The 15,265-nt window shown below is 39.1% G+C and overlaps 1 protein-coding gene across 2 annotated transcripts in view; it reads left to right on the plus strand.

The window, feature by feature from the left end:
- The first annotated feature begins 9,106 nt into the window (after positions 1-9,106).
- Positions 9,107-15,265, plus strand: part of pcdh11 (protocadherin 11) — a 129,290-nt gene continuing 123,131 nt past the window's right edge. For both annotated transcript variants that reach the window (XM_078260523.1, XM_078260524.1), the window contains exon 1: positions 9,107-9,480. The gene's annotated coding sequence lies outside the window, so the exon portion shown is untranslated. The remainder of the gene's footprint in view (positions 9,481-15,265) is intronic.

A 15,265-nucleotide genomic window follows, 5' to 3' on the forward strand; every position in this document is an offset into this window, starting at 1 on the left:
AATATCAAAGTACAGCAGAGGTCTGGAGAGTCTGTGTCTTGGTAATGTTTGAATCAATATGTCTGCTTTTTGCAGATGATGCCGCCTTTTTGAATTTACTGGAATTTGCATTGGAGCAGTTTGTTGCTGAGTATGATGCACTTAGAGTCAATGTAATTACACTAGAAGGGCAAACATATGTGGACCCACAAGCACATTTTGTGAACACCAGAACATTGTACACATACAGTGGGGAGAACAAGATTTTCTATTGGGTTCAGGTCTGAAGACTGGCTAGGCCACTCCAGGACCTTGAGATGCTTCTTACGGAGCTCCTCCTTAGTTGCCCTGGCTGTGTGTTTCGGGTCGTTGTCATGCTGGAAGACCCAGCCACGACCCATCTTCAATGCTCTTACTGAAGGAAGGAGGTTGTTGGCCAAGATCTCGCAATACATGGCCCCATCCTTCCTCCCCTCAATATGGTGCAGTCGTCCTGTCCCCTTTGCAGAAAAGCATCCCCAAAGAATGATGTTTCCACCTCCATGCTTCACGGTTGGCGAGTGGAGTTTAGACCAAAAAGCTCTATTTTTGTCTCATCAGACCACATGACCTTCTCCCATTCCTCCTCTGGATCATCCAGATGGTCATTGGCAAACTTCAGATGGGCCTGGACATGCGCTGGCTTGAGCAGGGGGACCTTGCGTGCGCTGCAGGATTTTAATCCATGACGGAGTAGTGTGTTACTAATGGTTTTCTTTGAGACTGTGGTCCCAGCTCTCTTCAGGTCATTGACCAGGTCCTGCCGTGTAGTTCTGGGCTGATCCCTCACCTTCCTCATGATCATTGATGCCCCACGAGGTGAGATCTTGCATGGAGCCCCAGACTGAGGGAGATTGACCGTCATCATAAATCAAAAAAAATTGGAATATTTTGTTATGTGCAATGAAATGTAGACTATTACAGTTCAACTTTATGAATTAGAGATGCACTGAATCTTTTCCAAATTGTAAAGCTAACTAGACTTTATCATAAAACAATAATTTCTCTAGTGAGGACCAGGAAAATGGTCTTAACAATGTCTATATTTTAATTCTACTATAGTAGTCGGTAGACATTTGGTCCTTACTCACTCGCACTCTCTCACTTGCTGTCTTGTATTCTTTCTTTTTTAGCCTGGAATAAACATGGTGGAGTACCTCCATGAGGCCAAGGCATGCAAACCATACCCCCACATCCTGACGCTGGGAAATGATCAGAGTGCATTTCAGGCCTTCGTCATAATAGGTGGACAGGCCCTGGAACAAGAAGCACTGCTTCAGGCCATTGATGTCTGCTTCAAGGCATTCTTTGTCTTTGACATTAAATACCCGAAGCAGTGTGAACATGTGTGGGAATTCATACAGACTGTAATATATGAAATGCCAGGAGGGGAGTCTAAAATGGTAAAGATTATTCAAAGTAGAATACTTGCTTGCAAGTAGAGCTAATGGCTCTTAATAATAGCGTTTTAATAGGAATTTGAATTTCTTGAATTTGTTCACTATAGACCTGTTGACTGTTGCCTATTGAATGTTCAGCCAGTTCATTCGTAATTGTTGTTTTGCTCTGAATGTTTTCCTACCTGAGCGATATGAACTGCACCAGTTCTACTATATTGTTGTTATTAATTAATGTACTATAATAAATTCAAAGATTCCATTATGTTGTTTTGTTTTTGTATTGTTTAAGTGTTTATTGCATAATATATGCATACATCTAGCATGTATTCTGTTATAGGTTTGTAGTTTAACAGTTTTCAATCTGGCATATGGGTTAATTTGACCCAGAATTTGGGTACACTATATAACAAATATGTAGTTGAATCAACCCAGAATTGTATTTAATTTGACCCAGCATTTGGGTAGAATATTTAACTCATCTGTTAAAAATGACCAACCCATCTTGCTGGGTCAAATTAACTACTATTGGTCCGGTGCAATATTGATCCAGCGGTTGGGTTATAAAACTCTATAATAATATTGGCTATGTTTGATGTTTTTCTGGTGTTCCTAAAAGCATGTATAGTAAGAATGTCTAATAATCAGATAAAAAAATTGAAATGAAAAATTAAATGAAAGAAAATGTAAAATATTTTCTATATGTGGTGCTGGCAGAGGGGGCTATGACAGATGGGCACTACTAAGAGTTAGACATAATCTTCTGTGCCACCTAATCTGTGGTTTTAGCATGGTAATTATAACATGGTCAAATGTTATTTTCTTTCGACAGTTTTCAAGCTTTATAGCATATAAAAGTTTTCCATTTTCCCCACATAATAGGCCTACAGTCTGCTTCCTCTCTTAAACCTCAAGCTAAGGAGCATGAAGTCTCAAGAGTGTGAAAGAGATGTCTGAACACATTGTCTTTTCAGTGCCATGTCTTTGGCAAAGGGGCATCCACAGTTTACAAGGCTTGCCTTCAATTTTACTCATCAAACAATGGGTGTGTACACAGCCCATTCAGGGCAGGGAAAATGCAACACAACGTGACATGAACATCAAGCATTCGGCCATCTGGGAAGGAAGAGTGCCAAATAATGACTCCTTAGTGATTATGAAACCACTATTCTTTTTCTCACGTCACACACCCAAAACATTGTTAATGATAGAGAAATATGTGTGAGTATTGATCTTACCATGTATTCCTGTGACATTGGTCTGATTCTCCGTTCCTGTGTGAAAAGGAAACAGCGAGGTGAATTTTTTTAACATGGAGGGAAAAAAACTGCCAATTCAAAGACGATTGATTTCATACCCCTCGTCCCACTCTTAACTCACTTCCATGCAGTTTGTTTTCCACTTGCTTTTGTTTTCACCACGGCCAGTCTAGTTCCTGACCTCACATTAAGATCGAAATCTTTATCACATCAAATTTTATTTGAAATCAATTCAGTGACCTTCACCATGCAAGCGCATTGTCAAACCCATCCCAATTTAAGGCACTTTGTTTAACAAGTGTTGCATTTCTTTATGAATAAGACCTCTCTAGGCAACATGAAATAGGTTAAAACGTCATCATATTCATCTTTTCACTTTTAAGGACATGTAGTAACCTTTGTAAAAGAGTGTTTTGATCAAAATAGTATTCGCAAGTGATTTAAATCAACAGTCCAAAGAGCTTTTCTTAAGGATTTTTTTAGTTTGTTCCCAACTATTGTGCAAATGAATGAATGCACAAATCCGCATGAATACAGGGTGGGACTTTATTCAGCTAAATGTACAGTATACAGCCATGTCACCCATTTTGGTCCTCTGACAGTGTTGCCCCAGGCTGTGTTTCACAATAGACAGATGGAAGGAAACATCACCACAGCATGTACAGTCGCCTTCATCAAACATCACACAAAGGCTGTTCTAACAGTTACTTCTTGAGAAAAAAAAAAAACTTTTCCAAGACAGCAGAATTATGATTTAGGCATGTATCTTAAAAAGGAAACACTGACAAGTTGATTTCTGTTGATGTTCTTCATGTATTTTAAAGCATTTGTAATATTTGTTTATTTTGAGCAGAAAGTGACAGATACAAGTGAGTAGGTGAAACATTTGTTCTTCTTTTGCTCTACAAATTGATCTTGCACCGCATCGCTACAGAAAGCAGATGTGTGATGTAAGAAACAGAGCACAACAACACAATACTACTGTTTCATTAATCATTTACATATGTTGTCATTAACTGACACTTGTCCACCCATCATACAATGATCACATTCAGTTTGCACTATTTATAACACAACATGGAACACGTTTTAGCACACAGACCCTATTATGTGTTGTAAATAGGTGACTCATAAATTATTAATTGGCATTGCTGACTTCACATTGAAAGGCTTATTTTTTTTCTTCTTTTGGCTAAATAACCCTAACCCTGTCAGGATTTTGTATTTAACCTTAGCATGAAAAGTTTTAAGGCCATTCTTAGAAACAAACACAAGTATATTCTGATACTGTAAGAGCGCCCTTACTTGTTGGTTTGCCAAAAGCAATTAGCAGTCTAGCACCTATCAAGGACAAACATGACAAAACCACACGGAAGTCAACCAGACCTGTACAGTGCTTGTATATGCAATTAGTAGTTTTCAGACATGAACACACATTTGAATCAGCGCTCGTGTAACAATAACCTGGACCTCTCTCACACACACACACACACACACACACACACACACACACACACACACACACACACACACACACACACACACACACACACACACACACACACACACACACACACACACACAATCATTTGCCAGTGGAACATTGGGTTAGGAGGACATTTCAACTGACAATAATGGTGGTTCACAGTGCTGGCTATAGTCTAATTGGTGTGTTGCAAATACACGTCACTCAATGCAAGACCCTTCATTAGCCTCAAGAGTTCTGTGGTTGTAAAGAATTCTGCCTCATCTTGCTTTAGCCATGCTTCAACTTCATCTGACGAGATATTATTGACAGTGGATTTCTCAGCATAAGAATTTCATGTTGACTTGAGGCTGATTGGTTGATTGAGACAAATAAAATTGTGCTTAGGACATTTAAAGATCATGTGCAGTCCTTTGATTAATATATAAATTAGAATGAAAAATTCATGAATAGTCTATATATATATATATATATATATATATATATATATATATATATATATATATATATAATATATATATATATATATATATATATATACAGCCTTTCATTTCACAAAACTCTCGTCAATGACTTAAAGCCAGTCCGAGATTTAGGGCTTCTGCACACTGCCTGCGTGGCGTGAGCGTGTCAGCTGCGTGGCATATCTGTTTTTATTTTCGGCTCCAATGTTAACAGGTTAGAGCACTGCCTGCGTGACATGCAAGCGTGTTCCAGGCAAAATAGAATACGAAAAGATGTCCCAAGATAGCCCTCCCTGGAAATACGTCGCCTACAGCTTTTTAATCAGGGAAAGAAAGAGGGATGCTGGACTGCAGGATAGCCTATGCTTTTAACATTTTAACAATTTAGCTAAATCTGTTGAGCTCCTTTTTAAATTGTATTTCAGTTGGATTCTGATAAAACAATAAAATGGACTTTATTATCTCAGGAAAAGGAATTGAAATATAACAATATATTTATCAAAATATGTGCAAACAAACACAAAAATATTGACAAAATAAAGTTGAAGAACACGCTATTATTTAATTTTATCAATGTGAAACATACATGTGTACAGACAAGGCTAGCAGCAGTAGTGCTGCCGCATCATACACGTTTCTGGTGTGCAAAGACATAGAAAACGCAACGCAGCCGCCACGCAACTGACACGCAACAGAAACGCCAAGCTCACGCCATGCAGGCAGTGTGCAGGAGCCCTTATACTCTTGTCCAGCAGCCTCTTTCTCTCTCGGTCACACTCTGCTTATCTACCTCCGCCAACGTTCTCTTTGCCTCGTGATGTTCGTAGGGGCTACCCGGTTCTGTTGCCTGCTCGCCCGGCACCGGTTCTGGCATGACACCGGCGCTGTGCCCGCCAGCATTCCCCCCTGCCCTGGGCCTGAAAACCTCCTCCTCCCTGCAGTAACAATTTTTTAAAGGTAAAATAGTTACATAATGTTGCGTTACTGTAACGTGATCGCACTTGGAAGAAAATTATTTCAGATCTATGATAATTTAGGATTTTTATAGTCCAATATCACATGACAGCCCAGGGTGTAGGTTTTGGTTCCTATATAGCATCACCCATTGGAGTGACACAATCAGGTGTCTTTTATATGTACTTAATTGACAAAACCGCTGTTTCTGGGAAACAGTCTAAAGAAATTACACTTAATGTTCAGTTCAACAACCTTTCGGTTTCTCCCTGAATCTAATCACTAGGATCAAGTCAAGTCAAGTCAACTTTATTGTCAATTCTGCAATATGTGCCAGACATACAGAGCAATTGAAAATAAGTTTCTCTTCGACTCCGAGGATGTGATTTGCAACTGAGAACTACTTTTGCAAAGTATACAGTACATAAATACAAAGTAGACAACGTATCAGTAGATACATTTGATTTCTCAAAGTGAGGATTTTTGCCTCTTAATCAGAGATTTTCAAAAGCTAAAACAGAACTAGAAATCTCTTTGTTTTCGTATTTGGGGACTTCCCATAAATAATTGATAATACAAGCAATAGTCTAATGTGGATAACCCTGTGATACCGCTGGATTTGTCTCTCCATTGTTAGCTATTTCACCTCAGACATGACGGACTGTAATCGTCTTGGCTGGATGCTTTTTCTTCTTCATTATCCACTGCTCTTGATAAATCCCCAGTCATGATTTCTGCATATTCATACTGTATTGAAATATTCAAATATTATTTCATTTGGGGTATCTTTTTTTCTATCTTGGGTTTCTACATCGTTTCTCTGAAATTCGACCTCTTTTGCCAAAAAGACTAAAGTAAATATTGAATTGTTCTCCCTCTGTCCACTCCATCTTTCTCAAATCCTTTTCTTTCTCCAGAGATACTTGAGAAAGAAACAGACTGTCAGGATGTCTCCAACTCTTCAAAAATGGCACAGAAAATGAATTAGAAAATGATTGGGACATGATTGCTGTCATTCTATGTGGTATTCATTTTTACTGCTGGACAGACAACATTAACAATTTAGGCTGAAATGCTTAAATATAAAATAAAGAAAAAAACATAAACACACACCTTACAGCAGTTACTGCACCGTGGTCTCTTTGGACAACTTATGCTGTTTAAGTTGAGAGGATAATACAAAACCACAGAATGGCATTAAATCGAGTATGGTGGGCAAAGAATCCTTTCTTCAAAACCGCTGTATGTTAATACACGGCAACCTTGCAATTTAGCTCTGCAACCCCTTCCTTCACCCATCCCCTTGCCCAGCTGTGCCAGACTGATAAGGTATATTAGTGAGTGCTCTTTCTTCCAATTATTTCTTTTACTGTACATGTGTGCATGACGAGTCACGGATTCAGTGGGAGGCCAAACAGCAAGCATGATTAAAGGCAATGTTGAGAAAAAGGTCTATTTGATCAGTATCTTTAGAAAACAAAAGCAGGCTTTCCTTTTCTACATTTCTGCCATTTAGTCTTTTAGCAGGGCACCATTTTGATTTAACATTGTGGGAAACAGTTGTGGTTGTACTGTTCAGACAAAATGTTTATAAATGTCTTAAATTAGCATTTCATGTTAATGCTCATTATCATTGTAGTGGAAAAACACAATAGTAGTCCCCTGATTTTGTGTTTTAAGTAAGCATTGAATAATCATCAAGATTAAAACAGTAATCTCCACCAGTGTCAGGCAGGGTTCACACACATAATATTTGGTTTAGTGAATTATAACAGTCCACTAATGCATCCTATACGATTGGACACAGTGCATATAATAGATTTATTTACCCCAATTTATTAGAAATGCCAAAAGTTTCCTCTGAAAGATATTTTTGAAAATATCAAAATAGCCATATGCATCATGCATGAGGAATGATATGCATGATTGTGACAGATTATACTGCTCAGATTCCTCAAAGAATTCTGTAAGAAATCCTCAGAAACTGTTGTTGAATGATGTTTTCTCAATAGAAAAATAAAGATGGTTCTGCAATTATTTGGCCTAAACAAAAAACAGTCATCTGGCCCTACCCCTGCCCCCTTGTCTTCAGGGATGAGTGTTGTGACATGAAATAATGTGGGGGAAAATGTTGGTCAGGTGAATGAGGCTTTTTTTGAAACCTTGCCCTGGGCTAAACTTGTTAAAATGCAAAGTTACAGCCATTTCTTGTATGAGGTGATGGTAAAAGAATGAGGGTAATCAGTTGTAACATGGTGGTGGGGAGGATTTGACCTTTGTATGACCATAACCCTTTATGACCCCCATAAAAGCACCTGTTAGAATCTACTTTAGGGTATTTGGTAATGGAACACCCATTCACTTTGCCGCAGCAGAAAAGTGACAGCTTGATGGGTTGTGATCAGGGATTTTTGAGCCAATCGATATGTTGCATTGATGCATGTCTGACCTTGTGCCGTTCAGCTGCAAGCACATTTGTTGATGTTTCAGCTCAATAGGTTTTATGGTCCAAATTGCACGCTGTTAAACCACGTTTAGCACTTTGCTGATACTGAATATCTGACTGATACTTCAGTATCATTTTAAAGAGGCATTTGAGTTACCTTTTTAATTTTTATACGACATTTGCCTTCATTTTCAAGGTTTTATCATTTCTTGCATTTCAAGTGTTCAACTCGTCATGGTAATACAATGAACTGTGATTATTCAACACCATTTTATACATGGAAACTATGGAAACTGTGAACAAATCCATTATCAGACTAATTTCTTTTCTCATCTCTGATAAGAGCTCTGCCATGGCCTGTTGTCACTCTTGGAAATGTCTGAAAAGAATTTGAACCTCATCATTATTCAGAGGTGGCGATGATACAGTAGTCTACACCTAATTGAAATGAAAAGCAGAAATGAAAAGCAGAAACAAAGCTCCATATAAAAGTGAACAGTGCCCCCCTCTTGCTTTCAGGCGGATTTCTGGAGCACTGTGGCTGCTGCAAACAGCAAAGGCATCTGTGGTCCACACAAACCTAGCCATCCACCTACATCTCAGTGCAAGCATCTCTCCAACGCAGTGCGGCTTTAAGAGGACCGGGCCGGGGCTCTTAAATCTGCGGTTGGCTCCTCCTTCCGCCATGATGTCAGTCGGAGGAAGAGCGAGAGGGAGAGAGGTGGGCAGTTTTGAGGAACTGAGTTCATACAATACTACTGAGACATCTACAGCTTAGCAGACAGATACGGTGAACCGCCTATCGCGGCTCCTGTAAGTGATGCTGCACTGAGGCACACTTTGATCCAACTCCATTGGGGGGCGATGCGCTCTCTGCATCCCTCCTTCGAGAGTTTTTGGGGAGCGTGTACAACCTCGAATCAGTCAAAACAAGTGGTTATAAAATAAATAAGGTTTAAGCTTTCAGTATTTCATCAAAAGTCCTTTTTTCGCGCTCATGGATTGACGTTTTACGCGCGGGTCAAGAAGCCTTTAACGCACACGTGTAAGTTTGGTGCCAACGATTTTAAGCTGGTAAGTAGGAATTTCAAGGCAAACGTAGGCTAGGGATACAAAGTTAATGTAAAACGAGCTTGGATCGTATGCGTATCTCCGGCCGTGGGATTGCGAGCCCAAGACTCCTGAAGAGGAATTACAGCGTCCTTTTCGAACAAAGTTGATTGCTGTGCATGATTTTGTTTTTCTCCTGCACATGAGGACCACCGCTTTTCTAGCGCATGGATAAGTTTTTGTAGTGGATAACATTTTTTTCTACTTGCATTGCGTTTTGCTGCCGCTTCTGATGAGGATCCTTTCCCCCACTTCAGTTTAATTCATGGCACTTCTTTTTTTGTAAATCAGTGATGTCTCGCCACGGTACTCACGGCTGATTTTTCATCCTATTCGAGCGGAAAAGGTAAGCTTTGCTCTTAATCATCACTTTACTTTTGAGATCAAAATGTATTTTACTTAAGTGGTCTCTGAGCATAGGCTACGTATGCACATGACTGGTCTGTACCCGGAGCGCATTCAGAGACGCTAGCGCCCAACAGTCTAATTTATGTGGTCCATATAAAATAAAATTGATGTCTCAATACCGGCAAAGACCTGCGCTATATTTACAATCACTTGAGAGCAACATAAGCTGGGCGAAAATGTAGTAATAGTCTACAAGGCACTTGGACAAATCAGTGTGTTGCGATTGTGGGTCATTTTGATGTTCCGTGGGTTTTCCTAGAGCTGTTCCAAAGATATAACAGGCTTCCCCGCGCACCTGATGTAAATAGAAATTATCCACGGACATGGTGCGTCGTGGAGAATCTAACCTGAGATATCGCATTACGAATGTGTACCGCGCGGGATTGGTCACGACTACGGACGTTATTTAGTCTTGCTCAACACTGATCGCTAGATAGATCTATAGGCCTACTTTCTAAGAGCATCCAACTGCAGAGACTTGTCAGTGCAGATTTCTCAGCAGCCTGGCCGCTTAGCTCGGTGCGTGGGTGCGCGGTACCAGCGCGCTCCTGGTCAAGCGGTTCAACTGTCACAGACCATCACCTCAGGCCAGGGGCTCTCAGTCTGTTCACGCTCAGACTCTAGGAAAATAATATATAAATATTTCATTGTTTTCTATTACGAATAGTTGAAATAGTCATGATGTAATTCCCCGTTGCCCTGAAGATTAACCGCCACAGTTGGTTGTTTGGCTTCCAAATATGGTATACCTCAATATGCAATAGATTATTATTGGGCCTGTTTTTTTTTTAAAGAGTCCCATAAGGCCTATACTGAACTCAGTATTTGCTGGAGAATTAAATCAAATGGTAATATGAACCTTCCCAAGGTGAGCAGCATATTTGGGCTGTAGGCTGAGGTATTTATATTAAAAGAAGAGCCAGTGAGTAAATGGAAGCAGGCTAAGTATTTGATTTGAAAATCGCAATAAAACCATCTGCTCATGCACATCCACATTTCAAATTCACCAGTAGGTAGTACAGAGCAATTGATCCTAATATACTGTATGTGTTACAACCATATATCCAGTTGTTTTGAATGCCTCTGATAAATTCAGCTAAATATTGACTTGGGGGTTAGGAAACTGTATGTGTTATAAAGAGTTCATAGAGTAACTGACTTGTAGTCTCAGAGATGCTTCCTAGGTGTCAATATCGTTTTTGCTTTTAGTTTTTATCTCACAGTGTAGGCCTATGTTTGGTTGTTCACAATCAAGCTCCTTTAAACTTTCTGCCTCCACAGTCACATATAAAAACTCAGTCAGTTAAGAGTGTCCATCATTTAAGGCCATCTTTAGTTTTAGATCTCCTGAATAGCTTTCTAATATTCGCCATGTAGTAGTTGAAGTGTACTTCCCATCAAGGATCATATATTAAATGACTACCCACATTGAATTTGCCTATTTCAGAACCCGTGATATTGTGTACAGCACAAATTTGACCTGACATATGACCACACTGAAATATATGAAAATGTTTTCCAATATGTTTTTTTTTTTCACTATTATTTAAATGATTACTTTTAGCAATTATTCATAATATACATGGTTTCAGACTAAAGTTACATTCATTTTTTAATTAGTTTCATTTAATTGCATGGTTTCTCTGACAATTTATTTACTTGTCTATAATTTAGAATTTAGTCATATTTTCATTAAAAATAATGGATGTTAAAGTCAAATTTAACATTAAAGATGACGTTAAGCTACACCGGAAAATCTCATTTAGCATTAGGATTACACTTGCATGTATGGACTGCCCTCTTGAGGTCCATGATTACAACGTTGTAAATTAGTACGCCATTTTGCTAATGCAGGAGGGTAAGAAATGTTACCTAGCGACCATTTTATTATCCAAGAAGTACAAATGTTTATAATCCAACTTTATCTAAGAATTAAGAAACTGATTGAAATGTGAAAAGCCACTGGGTTATGCAGCTTAACAGCATTGCCAGACTTTATGCAAACATTGTGCCACAAATTATGTCAGAATTTTGATATATCATCTATTTCCCGTTTCATTGATACGAGATAGTGTAATGTGCAAATCCCAGTGAAATTTGATCTTCAACTACAATATCAATCTTTTGTCAGTATTAAATCTACTCTTAACATTGTCAATGTGGCCGTTTATGTCGAGCATAATTTTCTCGCACTTTCTCACTTTTCAGCATGGCTTAATATAATATATTCAGTGTTGAAGTTTCCCAAGAGAAAACAACATTTATTCCTCCACTGTGTAAAGAGAATTGTTCTGGCTATGTGGACTGAAAAAGAACTGATTGATCTTGACAGAAACCTGGTCTGTCAGGCTTTCAGCGATCCTTAAAGCGGTTAAAAGAGAAAAGCCCAAGACAATCAAAAGTATTACTTCTACCAATGCCCTCTTTTGAAAATCTCTTTGGATCCAAAGGCAATATTGATAGATACAACAGTGGTGAAAACCTGCCTTTGACAGTTAAAGGGCCATATGTCTTGGTTCCCAGCCTCAGATTAACTACACTGAAAGTTTCCAGTATAGGGTATATTTAGGGGTGAAGGTAGAGGGTGACAGAAGCTGTATGTCTCCCCTCTCACTGCTACCTTCAGCTGATGCAAACTCCAGGAAGGCCTGTCCATCACTTTGTTGTGTAAAGTGATCCTGGGCTGGCCTGCTCCTCTTCACTCTGTATCTCCCAAGAGGGAGGCTTGAGTTTGCCTACTGGATTCAACCTGCTGTCTGGGGCTCAAAATAGCATTTCAGGAGACTAGTGAAATGTAAGCAAAGGAGACACTCTGACTGACACCTAGGATTTCTTTCTCCCTCCCTCTTACTTTTTTCCCCTCCAGCACAATTCCTTCTCTCACCTAGGATATCCTCATGGACAGACTTATAAAGAGTTGTGACAAGTGAAACTCATCGCTAAGAAAAATGTACCTGCATTAAGTTACAAGAATAAGAGGACTAAACACGTTTGGCCGTAAAGTGATGAAGGGCAACTTGTGCCTCTTGTCTTTAAAATACCTAACATCATTTTAGCATTTAGATACATCTAGTGTATACATGTAGATCTCCTATAGTAATAAAATGTGGTTTCTTAACATGACATTAGCAATTCTAGGGGTATCTTTTTTGTTGCTACATTTGTACTACTGCATGTACTCTGAGTCAAAAACATACTACACCACTTCATCCTGCGGAACATTATTGTCACTTACAAGGGAGAGGAAATCTAGATCATGCTTTGATCTTTTCTTTCTTTTTTTACACTTCACCGAATCACATCCCATTTAAGGATGTAATTTAAACTTCATTATGCGTTGTGCGAGCTCAGCCTTGGACTGCCTGGCGATCATCACAGTAAAGCAATTGGTGCTCACTCTCAGAAAGATGACATACACTTCAAAGTAAAGTGTGTCACAGTTGCTAATGGGATATATCTCATCAATATTTTGACATGACAGTACAACACTGCCTGTGCTATATGTGTAGAATGAATAACCCTCACACTGATCAATGTCAGCCATGTTTTTTCCTGTCCAACTGTTCTTTAATGAGTCTCATGTGACTACTTTATAAAATGTGTGAGAAGAAATCTGTCTTTACAGGCTGTCTTTAATGCCTTGCAATTGTTGCTGATTCAAAACCAGCTTAATTAAATTCTTATTTTTAATCAATTCCCCTTTGTCTGTAGGCCGAGAGCTTCAATGCCTATGAACGCTGTTGCCTGGCCAATTTAGAGGACCCCTGTAGTGCAGTTTAGGTAGTCGTACCTTTTCTACAGGATATTGTTGGACTCATGTAAATGGATGGAAATTTCATAAAGTAGAAACTATTACGGCTCCCAAAGAGCTATTTGTGGTTCCTTGTTATTGCTGGTATGTGAGCATTTTCAGCACCAGCTGTACGTTGTTTCTGTGATGGCTGTCATACACTTTTTGCCATATTTTGACGGAAATGGATGTTTGATTTCAAGGCAGCTGCCTTATGAATACAAACCAATATCCTGAGGGAAATCATATAGTTGATAAACTATATGGGGGGTTAGTGAATCTAAATACACAGTGGGATAGGGGCCATGAAATTATATTAGCCGTTAAATATATTGGGCTGGAATACACATGGGGAGCCAGGATTATTATGAGAAGTAAACATAGCTGAGCATTGACGCGTCATGACTTAAAACAATCTAAAGACCAGTAATGTCATTTTGTTCTACTGAAAAACCCAACATGGATATACTTTGGTAATTACACTCCATTACCACCACTGTAATGTCAAAAGCCAATTAAAGCCTGTGTAGCCATGCATTTAAAGACCAGTGTGATTGTGGTGGAAATTATGGAATTTCATTTATTAAAGATATCTACATAAATAAGTCCAAATGTGAGCTAGCAAACCACAGGGAGTAACTCCCCTAATAACTTACTAAATATGCTACTAATTAACTGGTGGAAAGCCGTCAATATTTCATGCTAGCATATACTGACAGGGAAGGAATTGCAGAGTATGACTCCATCATCTTCCAATGACCTACTTGGGTTTTGGCAAATGGGGTTCATGCCCTTTGGCTAGCATGTGCACATATAAAACAGTTAAAGATTTTGTAGAACAACAGCATCAAATAAAGTGGTAACCAACACATACAAGAACACAAGAAAATGTATTAATGAATAATGTTCAGTGATGGTAAACCCATCTGCACCACATTTTCTGTAAAGGTGTTTTATCATAGGCATCATTCAGCACAAACCGTAAACTGAATGCTGTTCAAATTTGATGTTGGAGAAAACACATTCATCAGGTTAAGATTAAATTTCACTAATTTGACTGATGGCGCCTCCCACAATAAATAATTTCACATTGTTGTCTCCTTCCACAGCAGATACTCTAAACAGTGCTCTTATCATACTGTGTATGTTTACACACATGGGTGTTCATGAAATATTTCAGAGCTCAATTGTTTACATTCAGAGCAAATGAGGTTTTCCATTATTGCTGCTGTCAAGCGGTACCACTACGTGTGTGTGTGTGTGTGTGTGTGTGTGTGTGTGTGTGTGTGTGTGTGCATGTATGTGTGTGTGTGTGTGCATGCGTGTGTGCGAGTGTTTGTGTGCGTACATGCGTGTTTGTGTGTGCGTGTGTGCTTTTGTGTGTGTGTGTGTGTGTGTGTGTGTGTGTGTGTGTGCATAGAAGCACCGATGTTTTAGTCTCAGTTCTGCTGCCTCCACATCAGCTGAAGTCTGGATGTAAGGTGCAGTTTATGAAGACACCGCTGCACCATATTGATTCACATTGACTCAGATACGAGTTCAAGTTTTTTTCTGCACCCCTTTTTTTCATGCACAGTAGTTTGAGAACAAGCTTTCAAGGCAAACAATGTTGTTGTGACACTGAAATCGACTGCTTTCATACTTCTCAGTACAAATATGAAATGGTTCATTACAGCCATGAAAAGGATTGATGGAATACGTGAACTACTAACCTTTACGTGTTCGCTTGCTCAATGGATGTCATCAAAGGTTAATTGTGTAAAACCACCGTTAATTTGCTCTCAAAGACTTGCGAAGGATGTGGGCTCATAACTAGTTAGGATGAATAGGTCAAGTTGAAAACTCTTCGTGAGGGAAAATAGTACTAATTGCAGCAGAACTTGAATGCCATGTAATTTGTGCACTGACGTGTGTTCTGTCTTTCTCTCTTCTT

The sequence above is a fragment of the Sander vitreus genome, chromosome 10 (assembly GCF_031162955.1).
Source record: "Sander vitreus isolate 19-12246 chromosome 10, sanVit1, whole genome shotgun sequence".
NCBI lineage: Eukaryota > Metazoa > Chordata > Actinopteri > Perciformes > Percidae > Sander > Sander vitreus.